Raw genomic sequence first — 19,412 nt, forward strand, 5'->3', positions numbered from 1 at the left:
CGCCTCCTCTCGCCGCCCAGCGTCAATCACAGCTGGAGCCCCGGGGAGGAAGGCCGGCCCGGAGATGCGCGGCCTTTTAAAGAGGCAGCGCGCCTTTTCGGGGCTCCGACTCTTGGCCCCAGCTTGGGCACCGGCTCTGCGCGCCACGCGCGAACCCTTCGGAGCGAAGCGACGTCCTGCTGGCTCTGTTTTACTGTTGTTCTTTTATAGGCTTGGCACCCAATCTGTAAGATGAACTTCTAGGCGTCGTTTGGAATCCCTTGGGTTTGTCTGCAAGTACAGCCCATTTTAAGTGCGTGGGCATTTAAAATAAATACGCATCCGTGTCTGACTCTGACACCTTTCAGGTGTATGCGTTGGCATTCTCCTGTGACTTCCCTGTTTGGAGACTGGGGCAGAGAATGGAGGAGAGAGGGAGGGAAAACTTGTGGCGACTTAGCAGGGAATCGGTCCCAGGAGAGCCAGACTTTCCCTGCCCCGCCCCGGTGAAGGAGGTTTCCTGGCTCAGAATGTTTAACAGCTTCAGAGCCAGGAAGTGTATTTTCTCCTCGTTTCTGTGATTTTTTTTTTCTTGTGGTTGGTGTTATCCTTTGTTTAAAACATTATAACCTCTTTTGGAAATTTATTTGGCACTTGTAGAGCTTTAAAATGGCCCATTGGTGTTCCCTGCATTAAACAGAAAAAGGAAATTCTCCTTAATGTTTTATTCTCTTTTCATGTAAATACCTAGAATTTTATAACATTACATCCTAATAAAGACCGTGCAAATTTCTTTGTAGTGAGGCAAGCACACAGCAGTTTTTCCTTATAGACGTTAGATGTTGCAAATTAAATTAAATGTGTATATTGATGAATACATACATAAATATGCGTATACAGAGATGTACATATATAGATATATGCATATGATGCGTGAATACAGAACCAGGCGTTTTGTAATTACGTATTTCTTAAAAGGCTTGTGACCACATGCAGAAATTGTTAGTGACTTAACTTCTTATAGATTCTATTTGGGTAATTTCCTTTATTTGCTACAATTTTCTTTTGTAACAACAGGATAAAACATCATGTTTCAAGATTTTTTAATCTGGATGTCATGTATTGAAAGAAAAAATAATAATGTAATCTATTTTCGAGAATATGATCAAATGTTTTGTATCATGCTGATGTTTCCACTGTCCGGGTCCAAAGAGATGAAAGACTGTATTTTAATTCATCTTTAAATATCTAGAATCCAGCACTCTGTACTTCCTAAATGTCTGTCAAATTATATCTAAAACCTGTGTCGTAGGCCCTAAAGAAGGTAGAGATATCAAAAATTTGGAAGAGTGAGTTATCTCAAATTCTACCTGAAAGCATAAATCCAATCTAGAAAGGAGCCGACATCTACTTTATCTTCATGCAAAAGCGAATTTCTGCTCACCTGGTCTGTATTAGTTTTCTGTAGCTTGTAAAAGAATTCCTGAGACTGGGTAATTTATAAAGAAAAGAAATTTTTTTTTGGAGGCTGAAAGATCCAAGCTCAAGGGGCACATCTGGCGGGAGCCTTCCTGCTGGTGGAGGCAGCACACAAGGCAGAACTGGAGGCACCACACAGTGAAGTGGCTGAGTGTGCTAGCTCAGGTCTCTCTTCCTCTTCTTCCAAAGCCACCAGCCCCACTCCCGTGATAACCCATAAATCCATTAACCCATTAATCCATTAATCCATGAATAGATTCATCCATTCAGGAGGCAGAGCCCTCATGACCCAATCGCCTCTTAAAGGTCTTAACTCTCAAAATTGCCACATTGGGGATTAAATATCAACATGAGTTTTCGGGGGTGGACAAATATTCAAATTATAGCTTGGTCTTTGTGATTCTTCTGTCAGCATGCAGGGAACTTACCCTGGATCTGATCATTTTGGAGGCGTATTTGAAGATAAACTGGGTGTAAAGTAGTAGAACAAAGGAAGCTCTTCTTGATGTTTGATGTACAGTTGACAACTTGCTTTTTATATGCTATTATTTCCCTGACGGTCTCAGTCTCCCCTTTGCAATTTACAAATCGGAAAAAGGACAGCAGGAACTGAGGCTTGAAGAGTTAAATGTCTAGAGTCACCCAGGTGGTAAGTGTCAGATTATTTCAGTTTCTCAGTTTCTCTCCTCCCCACACCACTGCCTCTCTGGACCTGGCCATTATTCAACTGGGAGCCACTGTCCCTTTTCGGTTGGGTCTCTTTTCAAAGTCTTTAATATCAAGTTAAAGCCAACAGTGAAAAGTAAATTATGATTACCAACTACATGTATATTTTTTGAAATTAAATTCTGTAAATATTTTTCAAAGCTTTATTGCCTACTCTAATGGGAAAAAGAGATAACCCATTTTATGAAATTCCAGCTTAAAATAGAAAACATACTTGATTTTTAAACATCCTTCTGATCATAGAAGTTGATAAAAATGCATGCTGCCTGTTCAGTATAAGAACCAAACACAATTAAGCAAAAGAAAAAGAAAAGCACTATTTCAACTACAAATACAGGCCTATTCATGTTTATATATTTTAATTTTCAAAATTAAGATATTGTACCAATGTCTTCATCCAAAATTCCAAGTATTTTACCTAGCTTCCAAACCTAATCCCCAACTTTCAATACAGTATGGCAAGCTCCTTGAGACAAGGTGGTATGTTTTTCACCAGTGTGTTCCCAGTACCTAGCACAGCTGCTAACACGAAGTACTCACTCAGCCAACAGTAGCAGAATGAGTGAATGTTGAAAAAAGAGATGATGTGACTTGAATGTTATTCTACCTTCTCTGTCATTGCCTTTTTAAAGAGGCCTCAATCACCAAAAAGATTTTTTTTAAGAAACATTCAAAATTACCTAAAAACTGAATAGGAATATACTAGGTATCTCATGTTTTTTTGCACCCAGGACCTTTTCCTGTAAGGAAATCTGGTAACACCAGCTCCTGTACTTTGGGAAATGGTTTCATCCAAATTTCAACCATGGGCTTCCTATGAAAGCTTGTCAATCATAGTAATGGTGGTAAACTTCCTGTACCCGTAAGGGCCAGGCTGACCCAGTCCAACACCCACTCCCAACCTGGCTGTAAGGACAGAAGCAAATGCTTCTCTGCTTCTTTGCTAGGGGGTGTCAGGGGAGACCTGGTGCAGAGTCAGGAGTTTCACCATCACTCAAGGGTAGCAGTGTCATCCCCACCGCACTGTCAGTGGAGATCACGTGGAGAAGTGGAACCCTCACAGTGGACATCCAGCAGTAAGGAGGAACCCCCTCAGGTCAGGGGGATCTGGGGTTCTACCGCCATCTGGCAATTATAAGGTGACCTCCCTCGTTTCCTTGGTAGAGCAGTATCAGAAAAAGATAGTTAAAAGCTTTCAGTAAGATCCAGAGTCTACTAACATGACATGAAAGTGTCCAGGCTTGAATTAAAAATCACACATTATACCAAGAACCAGGAAAATCTCAAATTAAATAAAAAAGATAATAAATGGCAACACCAAGATGACAGAGATGTTAGAATTACCTGACAAAGATTTTGCAGCAGCTATGAAAAATATTTCAAGCATGGTACAAACATTTATTATATGAGTAAATTACACACATGCTTATAACAAATGAGAAAACAGAAAGCTTCAGCAAAGAAATAGAAGATATGAACAAGAACCAAATGGGCACTTCAGAGCTGAAAAATAGAACTGAAATAAAACGCTCAGCGAATGGGCTGAATATCAGAATGGAAGAGACACAGGAACAAATCATTGAATTGGAGGATAAATCAGTAGATATTGTCCATCTGAACAAGAAGAAAAATAGACTGAAAAACATGAATAGAGCCTCAGGGACATGTGAAACTGTAATAAAAGATCTAACATCCATGTCATCAGAATTTCAGAAAGAGAGAAGAAAGAGGGAAGAGCTGAAAATGTACTTGAAGAAATACTGGCTAACAACTTCCCAAATTCTTAAAATAAGAAAATTATAAAAGTAGAAAAAGATTAGTGATTCTCAGGGGTTAATTTGGAGGCTAGAGGAAAATGGGAGTTGTTATAAAAAGGCAACATGAGATATCTTTGTGGTGATGGAAGTGTTCGTATCTTGATGTTATCAGTGTCAATCTCCTGGTCCGGATGTTGCACTACAGTTTTGCAAGATGTTACCATTGGAGGAAACTGGGTAACTGCATTATTTCTTACAAGTGCATGTGAAATCTGCAATTATCTCAAAACATAAAGTTTCTTTTGAAGAAAGAAACTTCTTTCTCTCCATTAGAACTATTTCTACATATTCTTTTTCTGCTATTATTTGCTCTACCTCCCGTTTGCACTTCACACACAGGTACATTCACCTGGGAGAACAAACGTCTTCGGGAGAACTGATTTCTTAGTGTACAGCTTATCTACATCCAGGTCTATTGAGCACTGCATGATTTAGGCAAAGTAGTCAGCCAAAAATGGTGCCTATTCAAAACTTTGAGCCTTGAGCTACCAGAATTTCATACTCCATTGATGAAAGGAACTGGCCATTTGCTAAATAGCTTGCATTTACTTTGCAATGTGTGAACCTGATACAAAACAAAACAAAACAAAACAAAAAAGAGAGAGAGGAAAAAAAACATAAAGGTAGAAAAGTCTAAGTTTCAATTGATAGTCACATTTTCATTTCTATTTTTTAATGACTAACTCAGTGGCTTTTATGCTACTTTAATAAATATGTCAACACTCTGAGTAATAGGAATGTGTTTTTTTCCAGTAGTATTTTTTTTAGGAATATTGATTTCAAAAGCCAGCTTGATTTATAACACATTAGGTCCCCATTTTCTCTGGGGGTGGAGCTGTCGCGGTTCAAGTTAATGTTTTGCGTTTGGCGTTGGTGACAGACAGGCTGTCAGAGCCCGTTAATAAAGCCATAATCCCAAGAGCCAATCAGGGCGCCTCTTCTGTTCGTCTGGTCCCCTTGGCTGCCAGGCACACGCAGGAGCACATCATTAACCACAAGCTTCCTTGGGGATACTGTAGACAAAATAAACTCTCCCGTGAAACACATCTTGGGAAACATTCAAAGCTGGAATCCCTGGTTTAACAAAAGTACCAAAAAAAAAAAAATTTGGAAAAAATATTAGTTTGTGAAAGGAAAAAATGAACCAGACCATTGTATGATAAGAGCTTCTGCTTTTAGCTTTTTCACATTTATTTTGACTTTCTTGTCTCTTGAGTACACTTGGTTGCCTTCAAAAATCTGAATCACCTGCTTATCTTTAGTTATTTTTATATTTCAGAATATGGTTAATTTGCATGTTCTGTTACTGCAATTAAAGTGGAAAATAGCAGTCCAGTTGTAGAGTTGTGTTTAAATGCATTCATGTTATCATCTAAAAGAAGAAATACTGTTTTTAATCAATACAGATTTATTATCAAAATATAAAGTTGAATTCTGGGCAAAATTAATATTTATAGAAAACAAAAAATAAAGGTATAAATTATTATGTCCCACATACCAAACACTGATTCTGTATATTATTAAATAATATGTAAAAATAAAGCAGAATAAAAAACACGGTCTAATTTTATTTTATTATCACCTCTGTGCTGTTTTGAATTATGCACTTTGCAGGTCTCATTTGATGCTCACAACTTGATCAGGCAGCACTTCTAGACTCCATTTTATGGATAAGGATATCAAAGCTCAGAGAAGCTGAGTAAATTCCATAATGATGCAGAGCAAGATTGGAAGCAGGTCTGTTTGTAAAGCTTCTGATATTTCTCACTAATGTCTATCACCAATATCATACCTTCACTTACTACCCTGGTTTTGGACCAAGCCCAGCTTTCAGTGGAGAGTGTATGTGTTTAATAGAGAGTGAAACATCTTTTGACATCTGTGAAATTGAACTAGATTTCAAAATAAATATTTATTATGCAACATAAACCTTTATTATTGTCATAATAATAAATTGCTAGATATTTAATTTAAGCATTTTAATAAGTATAACACAAATAAATAATGTAATAGGATGGGTACATATGTAAGTGTATAAGCATGTGTTGTGCTTAGAGCATAGCAAACGTGAGACAGATGATAGATAGCAAACGTGAGATAGATGATTAGATAGATAGATTGCAAACGTGAGATAGATAGACAGATAGATAGATAAATAGATAGATAGATAGATAGATAGATAGAACATATAGCTAAGCTTTTTGAAATTGTATCTCCTTACCAAGGTTCCTTCCAAGCTCTGGGGAAAAAGTAGCTGTTTGCTCTACTTTTAAATATTGCAATAGTCATACACTTTCCAAACAGTTGCACATCGGCCGTGACACTACATTTAACACATAATTTCACATCTTTTTATTACCCCTCCTTTATCAGGCAATTATCCTTTATCAGAGAATAAACCACCCAATATCCCATAATATCCCAAATCAGCATCACAAAATGTATGTACTTTGCTCAGAATGCGATAGCATGTATTCAGAGTTGTAGTATGCTTAACTATCTGGATTCTTAGAACACAGCAAATTAAAAGCAAGGCATTAGGAGTATTGCTCAAGATATCTGACAAGCTGTAAGAAGTTCCTGCTGGTTGCCTATTAGGGAGAGGGATGAGAAAAATCTCTACAAGATGATGAAAAATCTGCATAAACATAAACAAGAAACAAATGAGGAGTCTGGGATGATGTAAGCATGGGTTATTGCCTGTGTTAGTCTGGTCTCACACTGCTATTAAAAAAAAAAAAAAAGAAATACCTGAGACTGAGTAATTTATAAAGAAATGAGTTTTAATTGGCTCCTAGTTCCACAGGCTGTACAGGAAGCATGGCTGGGGAGGCCTCAGGAAACTTACAATCATGGCGGAAGGTGGAGGGGAAGCAGGAACATCTTTACATGGTCAGAGCAGGAGGAAGAGGGGGTTGTCGGGGAGGTGCCACATGCTTTTAAATGAACAGATTTTGTGAGAACTCTATCACGAGAACAGCACTAGGGGGTTGGTGATAAAACATTAGAAACCACCCCCATGATATAATTACCTCCCACCAGGCCCCAGCTCCAGCACTGGGGATTACATTTTGACATGTGATTTGGGTGTGGACACAGATTCAAACCATATCATTGGCTTAGTTGAGGTAAAGTCAACTCCTGTAACAAAAAAAAAACCTCCACATTTTAGTGACCTGGCTTCACACAATAGAAATTTATTCCTGGCTCATAAAATCATCCAAACACATGATATCAGTTCATTAGAGATTATTATCCTCACAGTAATGCAGGAATCCAGGCTTCTTACACTTTATAACTCCACCAACCATAACATCACTCACGCACACTAGCAGAAGGCACAAAACATGAATAGGATGGTCATACCATATCACATCTGCTCACATTCCACTGGTGAGAACAAACTCAATGGCCAAATCTGGATGCAAAGGGGTCTGGGAAATGTAGTCTCTGGCTAGTTGGCTGTCTTCCAGTCATGACTCCACACCAGGACAAAAGCCAGTGGGTCTCATCACTGGTACTTACAGTCCACCTGCATATGGCGGAGCATGGTGCAGTACACACATCAGAATGCATTCATCTGTTCAACACTGTTTCAAGTCCTGAAGATACAGCAGTGAATAAAGTAGATGCAGCCCCTGCTCTCACGGAGATAGAATCATCATGAGTGGAGACGGACAATAAGCAGGTTCATATACAAATAAATAGTTTCAGGTAGTGACAAAAGCCAGGAAGAAAATAAAACAAGATAATGGTATATAGGAGCTGGGTTTTGTGGCAATGGCTACATTAGCTGGAATGATCACAGAATGTATTTCTGTGGATATGAAATTTGTGCTGAGACTTGAACAATGAAGAGGATATAGCTAAGTGGAACTTTGGGGGGCACCATATTCCAGAGAAAAGAAAATACAGAGTTCCTGAGACTAGAATGAGCTAGGTATATTCCAAGGTCAGAAAGGGAATCAGGGTATCAGTCAGCTACTGCTATCATGTTATGTAACAGATTGTCCAACAACTCAGTGGCTTAAGATACAAGCAATTGTACTTCTTTTTGTATTTGCTCACAGTTCTGTAGATCACTTGGGGCCACTTTAACTGAGGTTTATGGATGATCTGTGCTTGGCCTAGAATTCAGGTCAAGTTTCCCCCACAAGTCCTTCTGGAGCCCAGGCTAAGATCATGCTACAGCATGATCTTCCATGGCTGGCCATAGAGCTGAGAGATGCCAAGCCAACCCTCATAAGCACATTTGAAAATTCCACGAGCATCACAAACAAAATAAAGACACATGGCCCAATGCAAATCCAATGGAGGAGGGAGATGCTTGGCCCACTTTTGCGCATTGCAAGGTCACATGACAGAAGGAGGGAGTGAAAAATTAAGAAACTTCTTCTAATTCACTGTAGCCAGCATGGCCAGAATGTTGTGAATAAGTGGAAACTTTACAGATTTGTGGAAGAAGGAACAATGGTCAAATTATACAGTGTTTTGTGAGAATGGAAAAATTCATTCTGAATTTTATTTTAATTACAATACAAAATAGGTCGATTTTTAGTAGGGAAGTTATTTGATCTAGTTGATATTTTTTAAAGATCAGCAGGATTTAGTGTGGAGAATGGGGAGACTATTGGAAAGCCAGAGACCTGCTAAGAAGTCTCCATGCTAGTAGAATAGATGAACAAAGTTTGACTTCAATTAACACAATAACAGCAGTAGAGAAGTAAAATATGATCTGATTAAAGATGCATTTGGGGGGTAGAGTCAACAAAACTCACCTGGTTGTGTTGTAGGAGAAAAGAGGAAAATCAGACCAGTGTGGTGGCTCAAGCCTATAATCCCAGCATTGGGGGAGGCCAAGGCAGGAGGTCACTTGAGGCAAGCCTGGACAACACAGCAAGACACCATCTTAGCAAAAACTTTAAAAAATGAGCCTGGCATAGTGGCATGTGCCTGTAGCCCCAGCTACTCTGGAGGTTGAGGCAGGTCACTTGAGCCCAGAAAGTTGAGGCTGCAGTGAACTATGATCACACCTCTGCCCTCCAGTCTGGGCAATGGAGCAAGACCTTGTCTCTTAAAAAAAAAAAAGAAAAGAAAAGTGGAAAATCTAAGATTAAGTTTAGATTTTTTTTTTTTTTTTTTTTTTACTTTGAGCAGAGGGTAGAAAGTAGCTGGGAAGGTAAAGGAGAAGCACTGTAGGGAGTTGTCTGGAAGGGATTTTTGTGTCCAAACTCTGTTTGGGACTGCTAACATTGAGAGAACCATCAGACACAAAGCAGAGCTGTTTAGTCAGCAGTTGAATTGATGATTCGGGTATCAAGAGGGAATGTTGCTGGCTGTATCAATTTGAGAGTGTTCAGCTCAAAGGAAGTATTTAATGCTATGGCCCAATATAAGAGAAATTAGGAAGGAAATGTAGATATTGTAGAAAGCTAAGGACAGACCCCAATAAGTGTCAGCATTTAGCCATCTCACAGAGGAGAGGGAACTGGCAAAGAAGACTGAGAAAGAACAGCTAATAAGGTGTGAAAAAACAGAAGAATGGAGTACTGGGAAAGCTAAGAGGAAAATGCTTCAGGAAGGAAGAAGCAGCCCAGTGTGTCAAATGCTACCAACTCTTCAAGTTCAATGAGTAGACCATGGGTTTGGCAGCAGGTATGAATGGTGAGCTGTTAGGAGACCCATCATAAGCCATTTCAGTGTAGTAGAGTGGACAAGACTGGAGTGTGTTGAGGAGAAACAGACAGGTTTGTGTTGTTTTTTGCTTTTTGGATGGGCAGGCTCTATTAGGTGATTTTTGTATATTCACGGGAATAGTCCAGCAGAAAGGAAAATATAATAGGATAGAAACAAGTTACTTGGAACCTAAAACACAAGAGAAAGGACTGGTCTTGATTAGGAGCAAGAATAGGTACTGCATCAAAACAGAGGGAAGGTAGGCTCTGGAATCAGATGCAGGTAAGTTGGTGGATCTGACAGAGAAAAGGGAGGCTGTGCTTGTCTAATTACCTTCCTAAGCACCTACCACAGGATGCCTTGGAATGCCCAAGCTCGGTAGCCAGGCACAATGCCAGAAGGGCATGCTAATCATCCCTGCTTGGGACTCCTACTGTTCCACTCAACCCAGATTGGCTGCCTGTATGCTGGCCCAGCAAGAAAGACTGGTAAGAATTGCAGCAGGGGTTGCTTCCCAGAGCTCAGCTGGTACAGAGCAGTATCATCAAAACCTATAGAAGGTCTGGCCAACTGCTCAGCTCAGGGGAGAGCCAAACATCTCATGTACAATTAACTTTGAACCTGTTTGGCTGTTCAGCAATCTTCAGCTTCGTTTGCGCACTACAATCCAGATCTGAGGTCATGTTCTTTCTGGCTCCCTCGGCAACTGGTAGAAATAGATACAGAAAAATCATTCCATTAGCATACGATCACCATGTAGTAGATGATGCACCTTGATCTTTCCGTTTGAGCCTGAGTTCTGCGTTCCCCTAGCTGCCAGGAGCATAAACTGCCCACACTCACAGGAGGATCTCACTCTGGAAATTTCATTAAGGGTGAGAGAGCTGCCTTGTCCAACATTTTACCTCTCCCTGGGGGCAATCCCAAACCACTGAAAGTGTACAGAGGCTCTGGTCCTTGCTTTGATTAGAGACATCTATAAATCAGAGTTTCTCCAACTCAACACTATCAGCACTTAGGGCTGGATAATTCTTTGTTGGGAGGGGCTGTCTTGTACACTGAGAATGCTGAGGAGCATCTCTGGCCTCCCTCACTGGATACCAGCAGCACCCTTTTCCACTTACATCAATCAAAATTGTCTACAGACATTTCCACAGGTCCCCTAGAAAAGGAAACCACATCCAGTTGAAATCTACTGGTTTAAAGAGTATCACCGTTGCAGAGTTCTTTCTGGAATTAACTGAAGGCTCTGTCACAAATTAATCTCAGTTCAACGCCTCCCTCTTTTCAATCCTGCTTTCATAATTCCCTTGCAAACTGCACACGTATCTCTATCTTGATTTTCTTTCTGGGAGCTCAACCTTGACAGTGGTCCTAAGAAGCAGTCTCTAAAACTGTTTGAACTGGGTCACCCACCAGCCAGCTGAGTCCCATTACTGATGGATAGAGTACCAATAGACTGTAACATATCACATTAGTAAAACTGTCCAAAAACTTTATTAGTGGTGGACTGGCATGAGAAACAGCTGGAAGGGGATAAACTGGCTTGGACAATAGCTCAGGTGTTTGAGAAGTTGGAGGAAGTCATAATTACAAAGTCTATGAAATCAATTAGTTGACTAGAGGATTTTGATACTTGGAGAAGGATAATAAAAGGCTGGGAGCAACTTATCACAAATTTAGACACCGCATCTTTGAAAGAATGTAACCACAAACTTATCTCCTTCAGCTGGAGAGCTGAAGATCTGCCTACATCCAATGACTATCAATTCAGCACACAAATGCCTGACTTTCTTGCCTCAATTTGAAATATATCTGGAGATCCATCGTAGCCTCAGAGCTCTTTGATCTGCTTCAGTTGCTGTTGTAGCTACATCACCATTCAAATTCTCCCTCTGCCCAATTCTCCTTCCTGTTCCTCCATACAGTAATTGCTGCTAAGAGAACTTCCTAAGAAACCACCTATAAACAAATACCAATCTTGATAGAGCTTCAAGGAAACCTGCTCCATGACACCTCTTAAAAATCCCTTGTCACATGTTTTCTTCCACCTCTTACTCTATTTCTCTTTTCACTTTTATTTCAAACATTATTGAAAACATATCTATATTCACTGTTTTTACTTTGCCACTTCCCATTTTCCCCTGTTGGGTTTTGTCCTAACCATCCCATTAACTGGCTGTTATCAAGATCCTCAATGACACCCATTTTGTAAAACTTTCTGAATTGTTTATCCTCCCCTCCTTAAACTTCCTCAGTTCTGAATCCTACATCATCAGATGATAACACCCACTACCCCTCCTGCATGTGTTCATTTGTAAACCCCAGAGGTCACTCCTGATCATCTCTTCAATATTTTAGTGCCTGGGTTCATTGTCCACTCTCTAGACTCACTCTTCTCAATATTAGCAGTGATTTCAATATACAAGCAGATGATCCCACGTCCTAACCACTCAATTGCATATTCTCCTTTATGTTCTCTACCCAACTTCAGTTACTCATATCCATCAACATTCCCAAGAGTTTACCATTACCTATCACTTAAACACATTACTATGGTTTAAATAGGTGTCCCCTCCACATCTCATGTGGAAATTTAATCCCAAATATGGCGGTATTGAGAAGTGGGGCCTTTGAGAGGAGACTGGGTCATGAGAACTTTGTCCTCATGAGTGGAGAAATCCATTCATGGTTAATCACTTAAGGAGTTAATGAAATAGTGGGCAATCATGGGAACTGAACTGGCTTTATAAGAAGAGGAAGAAAGACCTGAGCTAGCATGCTCATCCCACTCACAATGTGATGCCCTGTGTGCCCCAAGAATCTGCAGAGGGTCTCCACCAACAGGAAAGACCCTCACCAGATGCAGCCTGTTGACCTTGGACTTCTCTGCCTCCATAGCTATGTGACATACATTCCTTTTCTTTATAAATTACCCCATTTCAGGTATTCTGTTATAAGCAACAACAAAAAAAGGCTAAGACACCCACTATAAACTCAACCTCAAGATCACATTTCCAGTAGCATCTTATCTTTATAGCTCACTTCCTCTATTACCACATCTCAACTGGGTTTTTCCTCACCTCACACCACTGAGGTCTGACAATACTCACCACTGAGAACTCACAATCCAGTGATCTGACCAACGCTGCACTGTCTCAAACTGCCCTGATATTCTCACTTCCCTGCAGTATTAAAAATCATTTTCACTTCTGTGCACAGCTCTTGTGTCATTGTACTTAATCGGCTGAACTATAACTCAGAAAACTAACTCTCTGTTTACTTAAAGATTGCAGCTACTTCAGCTGAACATGTCTGGGATAAAGTACACAAGCCCCCAACCGTGTCCACTAACCTGAACTGGGCCTTTGTTACTTCCTGGCAACCCTGCTCCATGCCCCTCTCCACGTTCTTACCCCTCTTCTAGAGGACTACTCATATATTCTTCTCTCTCCTCTACCTCTGCCAGTTCCCCCTAATCCTCATTGTTAGCTGATGACTTTAGTTTTTTACTCTACTGACAAAATAGAAGCAAACAAAAGAGAACATTCCAGTCTCACATCATGACTTATTCACATGCATATGTGCCTCTTGTTCTTTCCCTGCTCCTATCTGAGGCCAGCCCTCCCAGTTGCACACTAGACGACATTCCCATTGACCTGCATGGCTACAACCATCATGCCTCTTTCTCTTCCATTATCAGTTGTAGTAGGTGCTGGGAGTGCCTGCCTTGACAGTTACACTGAGGTATTCTGGTGGATTTCCAACTGCCAGTAAACATCTGTGCTTGAAGTATTTCCCCCAAAATGGAAAGACCACTTTATCCCCACATTTGGCAGGCTGAGTATTAACACTGGCTGGGTATTAACACTCCCTCACCCCCAGCTGCCCTCAACCAAAGACAAATGGGAAATTACGCATAAATACCCCTGCTGCTCCTGTGTCCGGGTGGGGCCATTCTGAAGTGTGTGTTTTATATTGGTTCCCAGCATATGCCCACGGGATTAAGCTCCAGGGATCCATAGCAGTAGCTAGCTTGATAATGCAAGCTTTTGCTTTTCCCACTCCACCTGCCTTTAGTGTTCTCTACACTTACCAAATAAGTTACTTTGCACTCAAACGTTTGTTTCAGGGCCTGTTTCTAGAGAATCCTTAATGAATACATCAATTATTCCCACTTCATTTTATCATGATCTCTTAAATATTTTGCATACTTTTCCTTATATCTGGTTACATCCAGAACCCTCATGAAGGAGTTTCGTGCATTTCTGTTTTCCATTTCTCTCTTCCCATTCTCTCTTGACTTCTCCCTATCCGGGTTCGCACCTCCACTCTTCCACCAACACTGTTCTAGTCAGTGTCCTTCCTGCTCACTGACCATCAGGCTCAGGCCTCCTCTCACTCATCCTGTTGACTCCACTCAACTCATTGATCTGCCCCATCTTATTGAGGTTCTTTCTTCTCTTGAAGCCCAGATCCCCACAGTGTCTTTATTTTCCAACTACCTTCATGGCAGGTCTTTCTCCATCTTATCTGTGAGTTCCTACTTATCCCTCAGCCTCTAAGCATTAGGATACTTTGTCCAAGCTTCAGTCTTTGTTGTGTTTTTTATTCTTCTTTATCTTTGTTTATTCTCTTGGTGATCTCACTCATTTTCACAGATTTAAATACTATCTACAAAATAGGTAATTTTCTTTTTTAATTCTTAATTTTTATAGGTATATAGTAGATGTACATTTTTATGGGATATCTGGGTTATTTTGATACAGGCATGCAAGGCATAATAATCACATCAGGGTCAATAGGGTATCCATTACCTGAAGGGTTTATTCTTTTTGTTTCAAACAATCCAGTTATACTCTTTTAATTATAAAATAGTTATTTCCAAAATTACATCTATAGCTCAGATCTCTCTCTCTCTCGACTTCCCGATCAGAGTGTCTTGCTGTCTCCTTGGTGTTGCCACTTGGAAGTCTAATAATATCCCAAACTTGGCACATCCATAAACAAATTTGTTTTTTCTCTCAAATTCTCAGTAAACAGCAACTCCAACCTCATATTTGCTTAGACTAATATTTTATTGTCATCTTCTCCCCCGCTCTCTCTTTTTCTCACAGTTTGTCAGAATATTATACTAGCTCTACCTTCAAACATGTCAAGAATGTAGTCTCTTGTTATCATCCCCACCTCTCCTATCTGGTCCAAGCCACCATCATCTTGCACCAGGATTATTACCATAGCTTCCTTACTTGTCCCTCTGCTTCTAACATTTGATAGACATTTTTCAGCATAAATTTCCTTAAAATGGCAGCCAGAATGATCCTTTTTAAGCAAGTCAGGCCATGTCCCTTCACTGTCCTAAGCTCTTATCTTCCCATCTCATTCCAAATAACAGTCAAAGTTCTTAAAATCACCATTTCTATATTTGCCCACCCTTCCTGCTATTCAGTATGGACTTCTTACCTGCTTTGCTCCCAAGCTCCCAGCCTGGATTCTTGACTCTTGCTCTCCAGACTCACAGACTCTGCATTGCTCCACTTCCCCAGGCCCAGGGTACCCAGACCCCAGTTGCTTCTCCCCAGTACCACATCTTCTATGACTTGTCCCTTTTCTTGTCTAGGGTCACCCTCTTCCTTTGTGCCTTTGTGCGTCTTCCATCTTTCAGCAGTGGTGTTTTTGGCCTCTTTGACTTAGGTGGGGGTTGTCAACCCCTGTCCTATCTATCTGTGCTTTTAACTTTGTCTTCTCCTTCTGTTGCTGTTGTTACTGCCTTCCTTCTTACTCTGGGACAATCCTGGTTTACCAAGGGAGGAAAATCTGTATTCTCAGGGACATACAACCAAATTGTAGGGCAATTTTACTTATTGGGTCATCTGTCACATCTTCCCACAGACCTGCAAACCCCAGGGGCAGAATACCTCCTGGATATTCACATTTACAAGTTTGAAAGTGGTAATGCAATTCTTGGGAACCTCTTACATTATAAAGTATTTTGGGTTCCAAAGAGTTGTAAATTACTGTCTCAATCATCCAGTCCCCCAATATTATTCCTAGGTTTCTAAAAGATAGATAAAAGGCCATGCATGGTTGCTCACGCCTGTAATCCCAATATTCTGGGGATGCCAAGGCAAGTGGATTGCTTAAGTCTAGGAGTTTAAGACCAGTCTGGCCAACATGGCGAAATTCCATCTCTACTAAAAATACAAAAAAAATTAGCTGAGTGTGGTGGCGTGTACCTGTAGTCCCAGCCACTTGGGAGGTGGAGGTGGGAGAATCACCTGAGCCCAGGAGGTCAGGGCTTCAGTGAGCTGAAATCATGCCACTGCACCCCACCCTGGGCAATCAGAGTGAGAACCTATCTCAGAAAAAAATAATAATAAAATAAAAGATAGACAAAATATGTGACAGTTGATCCAATAAATAAAACCACCCTACAATTTGGTTGCATGTCCCTGAGAATACAGATCTCACTCCTCTGGTAAACCAGAGTTGTCCCAGAGTAAGAAGGAAGGCAGCAATACCAGCAGCAGAAGGAGAAGACAAAGCCAGTTAAGCCAACTTAATTGTCCTGCCCAATTGCTCGTGCATCCCTGTGCTTGTCTTTGTCATTTACTAAATCAGATACTTAGCATATATCTGATCATTTACAAAGCCAGACACAGAACTGCATAGTTTAATTATGATTGTATCTGGCCTTTCTGCAGAGGCTAAGCTTTGGCAGTTTGCCAACAGGAATTCTTTAGTTAAGTATTTTTGATAATATATACAAAGCAAGTTTGATTGAGTAGCTCTTAATAGCTTCAAATACTGTCAAGTCTCAAAGAATGAGTGCAGCCACTGTTTTTTAAAGTCTCAAAGAATGAGTGCAGCCACTGTTTTTCAACAGCAAAAGTATCCTCATTTTCATATCAGTCCTGTTCCCATCCATCCCACCAAGATTTGCTGCTATTTTCTAGTATATGATATACTAAACATTTGCTTTTTGTAAACCAAGTTTTAAAGCTCCAATAAATGTTTCAGTGTAGCCTGGCTCCAATGTGGCAGTGGGCTTTCCACTTCAGCAAGACTGTAAAATAACAATGGAGTAATTCTGATTAACTAAGCAGCTTGTTAAATACTACTCACATTTTCTTTGGGAAATGAGTGCTTCTGGCTTTACCAAAACACTTTTTTTAAAATTATGCAAAGAGGTTTAATTTTACATTGTCCTGTCTTTTCTTATGAACTCATAATATTCAGAACAAGGACAAAGCACTGCAGAGGGCTTTAGTGGTAAAGAAGAGTCGTTACAGCAAGAAGAATCTGACGTAGTTGACTCCATCTTGCTTCTAACCTCCAAGTTATACTAGTTCATTTTTGGGCATAGACTGAGCTGACTTAGGGAGAAATTTAGTTTATAGTTTAAAGAAAAGATGACAATAGCCCTTCCCAAAACTAAGCCACCTTTGTAAAACTAATGAAAGGCAACAAGGTTAGGATTATGAGACCTGAATTCTGCTAAAATGTAGGCATAGTTTCTATAATCCCTTACTGCTAAGGAGTCATGTGTCTGGGGTCACAAGATTTGGGACTTCCCCAATTACTACTGTAGACAACATCACTATTAAAGAAGCTAAGATTGGTTTTTTGAGATATCTTTGAGACTGACCCCACCCAGACACTTGTGACTCATGACTCAGCTTATCCTGTGGCCCCACCCAGAGAGAGACTCAGTACACAAGGACCATTTTCCACATGGTTATCATTTCATCCCAAGTCAGCAGCACCCATTTCCTAGCCCCCTGCCCACCAAATTGTCCATAAAAACCGTAGCCTGTGAGCCTTTGAGGAGACTGGTTTGAGTAAAATACTTTGTATCTAGTGTGGCATGGCCAGCTTCACATCAAACCAACTCTCTCTTTACAAAACACACACACACACACACACACACACACACACACAAACTCATTATATTAAGAAAGAGTCACTTCTTTGGGCTCTGTTTGTCTCTATGAACACTGCTGAGATCAGCAAGCAGTATGAAGCACACCAAAGAACAATTCTCCCTCCTTTTCCTGGCCTCACTCCCACCTGCTAAACGCATACAAACCAACAGGCATTTCTTTACTTGAAGAATTTCTACTTCTCTATCAAGAAATAGCTTTACTATTTTCTTCATGTTTCTTCATGTTGAGAACATCAGTAATTTCCTCCCTCTTTCTTCTACTCAGTCACTTATTTTTCTGTTCACATTGTGCTATCTAGATTTTATTACTTATCATTCTTGTTGGTTATTTATAATATATTTCTTCTAGACTCTGAGATTCTCATGGGCAAAGACCAGTTTTTTCTTTGACATTCAGCACATTATACGTAGTATACAATAAATGATGAGTACATTTGTGAAAAACAGAGTAAATGAAGTAGGCTTTGTCATCTAACAAACAAGAAAAGAAATATAGTTTATCAAAGAGAAAATAGATATCTAGATATATAAATGACACTAAAGCTTTGGGGTGAAGGGGAAATGCTGTATTAGTTATATAGCCCTAAGATGTGAGTATTTGTTTCCCTGAATGTAGAGTATACTAGTCAAAATGTAAAATGTCAACATTATAACGTCCTCTGAGAAGATCCGATCTCATAGTTACCTTGATTTTCACCTAGGATAAGTGAAAGGAGCTGTGACCACAGGCCAACAGAGAATGTACGTGGTTCTCAATAATCAAAGCCGTATTTGGGACCAATGGATGGTCTCAACATCAAAAGGGAGGAAAAAGGAAGTGGCAATGGAGAATTGAAGCAGGCTGTCATGGTAGAACAACCCTGTTATTATTCTTGAGGAAGACAGGTAACTACAGTCCAAGCAGGCAAGAGATGGTTTTAGAGGAAAGTTATAATGGTGACCTGGCCATTAACACATGCTGCACTTTGATGCTGACTTTCAACCATAGGTGAGAAATGAAACCTGTTTTCCCAAAAGAACTAGAGCCTGCCTATGGATGGGAGTTGGCTAAGGAAAACTTAAAGATAGTTGGCCCAGAGCAGGGGATCCATGGCACATTATAAGGGATATAGGCCCTGTTACATTCAGGAAGAGAGATCATAGAATGAACAGAACCACACTTTCCAAAGAGTGTTCTCCAGACCAACATCCAGTAAAGTGTTCTGTGAAGAAGGGTTCTCAGTCCAAGAAGCAGAGCAAATACTGCCCAGCACAGTCTTTGCTTAGTACATAGTTGGTCTTAATGCTTCTAAGTAACTTCTCTTTATCAAGGGAGAAAATAGGAAAAAGAAGCATTATATCTCATCGCATCACGACTGCTGATTGTTCAGCTGAACAAGGAGGGTCTGTCTTGCTTGAGTTTTTTCTCTCACCGGCCCCAAGTCATCCTATGTTCTCTCAAAAGTGAAGACTTTCTCGACTCCTCAAGCTAGGAGATACCTGGCTCCTAGCTTCTGGAATGAAAAACTTTTTCTTTCTGAACTGATTGACTCAGACTGTTTCAGTAACCTTAGAGTTATTAGTAGCTTGAACTAATCTTGCTTGTTATCTCAACAAAGTCCATTCAAGAATTACATAAAGTGAATTTCATGGAATGTTAACAGGTGTTTGAGTGGAGAAAATAAAGGTCTCTGTAGCAAAATATTCTCGTTCAACCATCGTGCCTTAGAGAAGTTGGCTCTGTAGGGTTTCTCAATGCCTTTAATGTGCACTGTCATTCTCCAAGTGCCATCCTCATCCTCCTCCTCAAC

This window comes from Mandrillus leucophaeus, unplaced genomic scaffold, assembly GCF_000951045.1.
Source record: "Mandrillus leucophaeus isolate KB7577 unplaced genomic scaffold, Mleu.le_1.0 Scaffold445, whole genome shotgun sequence".
Classification (NCBI taxonomy): domain Eukaryota; kingdom Metazoa; phylum Chordata; class Mammalia; order Primates; family Cercopithecidae; genus Mandrillus; species Mandrillus leucophaeus.